Here is an 8467-nt window from a genome sequence, read left to right as displayed (position 1 = left end):
AATAATCGGGATGGGAGTGTCAGAGACAGTGCGATTGGCACAGGACAGAGCAGAGTTTAGGGCTGTTGTACATAGGGTCGCTATGAGTCGCAAGCGACTTGAAGGCATATAACAACAACATTTTATTTTATTTTTATACTGATTTATTTACAAAGTTTGAATACATTGTCTTTCACAAAAGATCCTTTCCATTTCCTTCATTGCCCCACCCATCAAATTGTGCAACCTTATAATTAACAACCCACCCCCACCCATGCCCACCACCCTTCCTCCCCTTGGATCCTCATACTCATGCTGCAGTAATGGTTTTATACAGTATTTGTCTTTGTGGGACTGAGTTAGTTAACACAGCATAATGCTCTCCAGTCCCTCCCAAGTTAAGTAGTAATTTACAAAATCATTGCTACTGTGTGCTGTGTAGTATTCCATTGTATGACTGTACCATAATTTCTCAATCTCTTTGATTGTGGTTGGACATCTAGGCTATTTTCATGTTCTTGCAATGGTGAATAATGCTGCTATGAACAAGTCTCTGAGCCTCAGTTCTCATTTTCTCAGGGTATATTCCAAGCAGTGGAATAGCTGAGTCATATGGAATTACTATGTTCAGCTTTTTGAGGAAGCACTAAACTGCCTTCCTGAGTGGTTGTACCATTTTACAGTCCCACCAACGTTTTACGAGTTCCTATCTCACCACATCCTCTTTTTAACACATAGCTGCTGGTGGATTTGAACTGCCAGAGAGGCATAACTTTAAGATTAGCTGTGCAACTCCCTACAGACTACTACACCCAAGCTATCTAAAACTAAAAAATGACCTGGAAATGCAAACTGACCAGTTTGTTCATGTCAGAAACTGCTGAATAGTTTTCTCTCTCCATTTTTTTCCCTAGTGATATACCCATTTCTCATTTTTGTATTCATTTTACCAAGTTCTCCTGACATCCTTGTAATCTAGATTTCTGTTCCCTTTTACTCTTACACATTTTTTTTTCTCTTCTCATATCATTTTCTTCCATCTTATATTTCTCATCTTCACTCTCTCTGGCTTTTGGTTCCTTCATTGTGTCCACCCATTCTCAGCCATTTCAACACCTATTTCTCTCTCTTTGTCCTTGAGTGGTGTTGCAAAGGCTTAAGAGTTGTGACTACTGACCAAAAGACTGACAGTTCAAGCCCAGCCAGAGTTACCTCGGAAGAAAAGCTTGGCAATCTAGTCAGAAAGATCGCTGCCTTGCAAACTCTTTGAAGCAGTTTTGCTCTGCAACATATGGGATCCCCAAGAGTCTGAATCAACACAAAAGCAAGTTGAGGTCCTGGTGGTGGTGGTACTTCTCTGACATACATCTGTCTTGACTATATTTTTCTCATGTCCTTTATAAACATTTAAAAAATAGAGATGTGGTTTATATAAATATAATGTATCACTACTCTGTTGTCTCATCCACTTCCTGCTAGAGAATGCTATTGGACTGTCTCTCACATAAGAGCTCAAACACTGGGCACTTTGTTCTCTTTCTCCCTCCCTCCACTCAACCACTCACCAGTGTGAGAGCTTAACTACCTTCTGGGATGTCCTCGAGCTTTGGAGATGGTGTAGTTAAGTACTCACCTGCTACCCAAAGGTTGGAAGTGTGAACCTAAACTGCTTTACAGGAGAAGAATGAAACAGCTTGCTTCTCTGAAAAGATTCAGAAAGTCCGCCTCATTATTGTAGAGTCAGAACAACCCAGAGCTGACCATTTAGTAGGTTTCTGAAGCTTTCAGTTGTTCTGGAGGAGACCAATCATCCTTCTCTGAGTTGCTGATAGGTTTGAACTACCAACGAGGCTTGGTTTGGGGGTGAGCAGCATAACTCCAAACAACTCCCTACAGACTGCACCATCAGAGCTCTCTAAAGATTTACAGCTTTGGACGCCCTCTGGGGAAACGATACTCTGTTCTGTAAGGTTGCTGTGACTCAGAGCAGATTTAACTATAGGGAATTTTAAGGTGAAAGAGAGAGGAAAAGGGAGAAGAGACAGTCTAATACGAAATGATGTGAGATAGACTTGATCAGACACTTTGAGCTTTGAAAAAGCATTGATGATGAACACTGAGACCACAGGACAAAAGATTCAGAAGACCCCCAGATATCGTGGGGAGGGAAGAAGACATATTTTTCCCTTGTTGTTATGGTTGTGTGGCATAGAGTCAGAACAGACCCATAGATGACGCTCCAGTGGGTTTTCAGAGGCAGCGACTTGTATGGGAGGACACTGCCCATCCTTCCCCCAGGGAGCAGCTGGTGGTTTTGAACCACATCCCTTTGGGATTGCAGTGCAGCTTCTTATCAATTACAGCCTGTAAGAAAGAACTTCTTGTTAACAAATATGTATTATTTTAAGCCTAAATTTGTGATCATTTGTTTCGGCAACTATTGGGAAACTAATATACTGCCTCTTCTTACTTATCAAGTTCTAAGACACTACCTCATCTTATTAAATGCACACCAAGGTAGCTCCAACTTTATTTTCAATTATCTTACTAGGTTTCAATACTGTGTTCCTAGCAATCTGTTTTGTGAACACATTTTATTCTTCCCTCCCAGTGTGACACTGCCAATCTAAAAGTTGTGAGTTTGAATCCATCATCTCTTCCAAGTGAGAAAAATGAACAGTCTTCTCACTTAGAAATTTACAGCTTTAGAAACTCAATGAAGAGTCCCTATGTCGGAATCCACTTGACGGCAGTGGCTTTTTTTTTTATGTAATTGTTTACAATATCCTGTCTTCCTGAACACATTTCTCCAGGCATAGTCAGTCCTTGCTCCTCTTAATGTCTCTTAACTCCATAGAGTTGATCCTAATCATCCTTTTGATTTTCCTAATCCTTTGTACTTCTCAAAGCGTATCTCATAGTCCACTGATTTTAAATGGTGCTTTCTGATAGCAGAGAAGGGAACAAAAGAGGAGAAGGGACTTCAACTGCATAGTTAGAAATTCCTCCTGACACTCTGCTCCCCAGATGCTGTGTCCATCCCACTCCAAAGGCAGGTATCCTGTGTTATTTATAGATATGCATGGCACATTGGATTGTCAGTGCCTCAGAAGTGGAGATCCATCTTATATCCTTTGAAATATTTCCAGCCCTTAGACTCATATCAAGTACACAGTTATGTAGGACACGATATATTTTGTTTGAATGAATGGATGAGAACAAGTATAATGTTTAGCTGTGTTGGACACCCAGGGCTATAGTGAAGATTTCTTGTACCATCTGTCTTTGTTTAGTTGGGTTGGTCAATCGAAGCATCTCAGTTAATGCAATGCAGTTGTAGCTGAAGCTGTTTTGATGCATAGCCAAGGTTGTAAATAGCATTGTGTGCTTTTACACATAAACACACACCACCCCTCACACCCCAAGTCTTAGAAATTTCATCTGAATCAGAGGTGAAAAGAGAAAGGATCTTTTCCCTCCACCAAAGCTACACTCAGTGGGTGACAATTTATTTCTTCAGTTAACTTAAGATGCTGTTAGGAAGGTAACATGGAAATTGGCAGTCTAAAATCCTAAACTCATGGTGCAAGTCCCTGTAGTGTGCCAGGCACGGTGCCTCTTGAGCCCTGAGAGCCAGCACCTCTGCCAGGAACCCTCCAATATGACGTGCTCGAGAGCTGTCAGGCCAGAAATACCACTCAGGCAAGTAAGGATTCTTTGATTCCATCACTTATTTATAAACTTGAACATGTTAAGGCTTTCTGTGCCTACTTCTTCTAGTCTGCACAAACAAATCATCTTCCCCTCCCCAACCCCCCACCCCCCCGTTTGGCTGGCCACAATTTACTCAACTAGTTCAAAGATCTTTTATTCACTTCCTACATAACAGCCTGCCAAACCAGCAAAGCATATTATTAGCACCACACCATAAGGGTTATCTGAAAAGTTCCTAAGCTTATTTAAAATATATTGTATTATATTATATTTTGGGTGCCATAGCTACAGAGTAGAACTCTCTTTCTCAGTGTGTGTGTGTGTGTGTGTGTGTGTGTGTGTGTGAGAGAGAGAGAGAGAGAGAGAGAGAGAGAGAGAACAGAAAGAAGGAACAAAGAAGATGGAAATTAAATTCCAAACTTAAATTGCTAAAATAAATCAATGCTCCTCCTGAACTCACAAACTTGAAGCCTGCATACCTTCCATCCACTTAAGAGCTGCTAAAAATTTAAACAGCTGGGGAGAGTGTTTTAATGTAGCTACAGAGAAAGGAAACCAAACTGTGAATACTTTCCCATAATAAAGCTAGGATTGTGCCTTTAGTTTAATAAAACCTGTGGGACAAACAAGACCCAAAAAAATGATACGTGGTCATTCACTAAGGTCTTCAGTTTACCTGACAGATAATCAATGTACTTCAAGAAACAACTTCCAGTATAGTTTCCCAAATAAAGTTGGGAAACAGAGAAGCTTTTGAAAATTTGTTGTTTATAAGAATCAAATAAAAAAAAAAGAATCAAATAATCCGTGTTTTATCTTGTTGTTGTTGTTGATTGTCTTTGAGTTAAGCACGACTCATAGTGACCCTAGGAACAAAAGTCCTGAAAGCCTTTCTGTAACTATCAACATTTATCAAAGTTCGTAGAGTTTCCAGAGGCATGTGGTTTAGGAAGTGGGTGCCACTCCTGCTTCCAAGTGTTTATTCTTAATGCATGTCCTGCAGTAACTGATTACCTTCCACTCTCACAAACTCAAGTCAGATCTAATAGATAAGTCTTTGTGTCCAAACTCCTCACCGTGGCCACCAGGGAGCTCATGCTCTGAATCCTGCTTGTTCTCTCCAATGCAGCTCACAACTTTTTTTCTCTCCTGCTATGGCCAGGCTTCTAGCCATATGCAGCTCTTTCTGGCCTCAGACATTTTATATTTAAGGCTTCCTCGACAGGGTCTCTGGTGCTTTAGTTGCTGTGTTTCCAACCCAAAGGCACACAATTCAAATCTACCCAGTGGGAGAAAGATGGACAATCTCCCCCTATGCAATTTATGGACTCTGAAAAACCACTGGAGGGTCAGCTGTGAGTCAATTCTAACTCCACAGCACATAATAACAACAGAACTAAACTAAGGGAGTCATGTGGTACAGTGGTTAAATGCTTCTTGACTGCTAACTGACAAATCAATTGTGCAAATCCTGATTGAAAGCCCTATGGAGCAGTTCTACTCTGTTCATCAAAATAATTTTTAATCACAATTTATTTAACATCAACAAGCTTGGTATTGTCAGTTTACTGGTACGTTATATGTTTAAGTACACAGCTGCTCACCAAAAGATTGATATTTTGAATCTCCCTCCCTGTGTCTGTGAGAGAAATACATGGTGATCTGCTACTTAATGAATTAGAGCTGAGAAAATTCTATGGAACAGTTTGATTCTATCATGTAGGACCACTATGAGTTGGAATTTATAAGCCTTAACAGTGCTAGTAATAGACCTGAAATGGAGGTAGAATCAATTGTTAATACATTATTCCTAACCCAAAGATTGGAAGTTTGAGTACCTGTAGAGGCATCTTTGAAAAATCAGCCATGGAAATCTTTATGGAACACAATTATACTCTATCAGAAGGAATCATCATGGGTTATGCTGACTCAACACAAGATAGATAGATGGATAGATAGATAGATAGATAGATAGATATGTCTTTATTGTTGTGTACAGTTAAGTCATAATTGACACATAGCTGACCTCCCCCCTGCCCCATAGGTCTTCAGAGGCAGTAATTACACAGGAGGAGATTGCCCATCTTTTTACTGCAGAGAAGTTGGTGGGTTTAGAAGAACCTTGGAATTGCCAGTGCAATTCTTCACCACTAGGCCACCAGAGCTCCGTAGAAATAGATGACATAATTATGAATATGTTGTTGTAGTTGTTGTTATGTGCCATTGAGTCACCTGTGACTCATAGTGACCCTATGTACCACAGCCCTAAACCCTGCTCTATCCTGTGCCGATCTCACTGTCTCCAACACACCGACCCCCATTACCTCAGTCAGTGAATCAATCCATCTCATAGAGGGTCTTCCTCTTCTTCACTGTCCTTCCACCCTCCCAAGCATGTTGTTCCTCTCCAAGGACTAGTCCCTCCTTGCAACATGTCCAAAATATGCCACACAAAGCTTCATAATCTTTGCCTCCAAGAAGCAGCTGGCTTAACCCTCTCCAGGATGAACCTGTTCATTTTCTTAGCAGTCCATCATATATTCAATACTCTTCACCAACACCACAGCTCAAAGGTATCAATTCTTCTTCTATCATCCCTAGTCATTGTCCAGCTCTCTGAAGCATAACAAGTGATTGCATTTATTAAGCTCAAGGAACTGAAGAATAAGTTCAAACCTCCAGTTGTAATATTTAAGGATGCTTAGGGTAGAATATTAAATTCAGAATATTGATCCAGGAGGTATTAAAAGAAGATGGAAAGAGTATACAGAGTCACTGTACCAAAAGGAATTGGCAGACACAGAAGGATCTCATGAAACAACATATGAGCAAGAGCCTATGGTGAGGAAGGAAGGAATTCAAGCTGTTTTGAAAGAATTGGCAAGGAATAAGTCCCCAGAAATTGATGGTATACCAATTGACATATTTCAACTAACAGATGCTGCCGTAGATGTCCTCACCAAGTTGTGCCAAGAAATCTGGAGAACAATTGCTTGGCCAACTGACTGGAAGAGATCTATATTTGTTTCCCTTCCAAACAAAGGTGATGAACAATATCATTAATATCACATACAAGCAAGATTCTACTGAAGAATATCCAAAAAACGACAGGAACAGCACATCAGCAGAGAACCGCCAGAAGTCCAGACTGAGTTTAGAAGGGGTCGTGGTACTAGGGATACTGTAGCTATTGTTAGATGGATCTTGGCTGAAAGCAGGGAATACCAGAGGAATGTCTATCTGTGTTTCATTGACTGTTCAAAGGCATTTGATTGTGTGGATCATAACAAACTGTGGCTGACTCTGAGAATAATGGGAATTCCAGAACACTTAATTGTGCTAAAGCAACACCTATACTTGGACCAAGAGGCAATCATCCAAACGGAGCAAGGAAACACTGCATGGTTCAAAATTGGGAAGGGTGTATGCCAGGGATGTGTCCTGTCTCCATACCTTTTCAATCTATATGCAGAACAGATTATCCGGGAGACTGGGCTCTATGAGGAGAATTATGGCATCAGGACTGGAGGAAGATTCATCAACAATCTGCATTATGCAGATGACACAACCCTGCTTGCTGAAACTGAGGAGGACCTGAAGTGCTTGCTGTAAAAGGTCAAGGACTGAAGCCTTTGATATGGATTGAGACTCAATATCAAGAACACAAAGATTCTCACCACTGGACCAGTTGGTAGCATCAGGATGGATGGTGAAGAGATTGAGACTGTTCACAGCTTTAGCTTGCTTGGCTCCATAGTCAACACTCTTGGCACCAGCAGTCAGGAAATTAAGACATACTGTGATGGGAAAGTCTGCTGTTAGAGACCTTTCCAAAGTATTGGAGAGCAATGATGTTACTCTGGAGTCTAATGTGCATCTGATACAGGCCATGATCTTTACAATCATTTGCTCTGCGTCAAATAGGTATTAATATAAAAATAAATATAAGCAGCTACAGTGGCCTAATGATAAGGAATTGTGCTAGCAGCCTAAAGAAACGGGGTTTGACTCCACCAGCTGCCCTTCAGGAGAAAGATGGGCAGTAACTCCCCTGTGATTCACTGCCTCTGAAAACTCACTAGAGGGTCCATCTCTGCTAGATGTTACACAACGACAACATATAGATATAGAAGAGACATATATCTAAAGAACCTACTTCTCTTGTTGGGCCTACTTATCTATCCTTTTTTTTACAGAGAGGCTTCTCCATGGTCATTTTCCCCATCCCTATGAATTTATTTACTTACTTTGTTTTTCTGTCAATTATAATCTTTATCACACTTTGTCACTATTTTGTTGATGTTTTTCTTAGTTGCTCCCTCCCTTCCTAAAACAAAAGCTGTTAAAAGTAAGAGGTTTATGGAGCTTAACTTAGATCTGACACTGCCCTACTAAAAGCTTAATAGATGTAAGTAAGAACATCAGATTTATATTCAGAAACCTCTGTGCCCTCCAGGATATCAGAGTTCCTCAGAAATTGATAGTCCTTGGAAGTCAACCAAGCTTCGAACCAGTTCTTCCTGGTTCAGTCATGGCAGACAAGCAAGATGCAAATGCAATGGCATCTGTAAAATATGACTGAACTTAGCTAATGACAAGGACAGGAAAAGATTCCATAGCTGCTACATATTTAGTCATCTTGTGAAAAAAAGGGCAGCCTGTGTTTTGCACAACTAGGTCTCTGGATGCCCAAAGCCAGAAACAAAGGTGCCCCACTTAATGAGGGCGGTAAACCACTGTGCTTTGAAAGTGTGTCACTTACCACAATCCTGGC

This window comes from Elephantulus edwardii, unplaced genomic scaffold (assembly GCF_000299155.1).
Source record: "Elephantulus edwardii isolate Elephantulus edwardi_28Jun2011 unplaced genomic scaffold, EleEdw1.0 scaffold00130, whole genome shotgun sequence".
NCBI lineage: Eukaryota > Metazoa > Chordata > Mammalia > Macroscelidea > Macroscelididae > Elephantulus > Elephantulus edwardii.
This window is presented reverse-complemented; position numbering follows the sequence as displayed.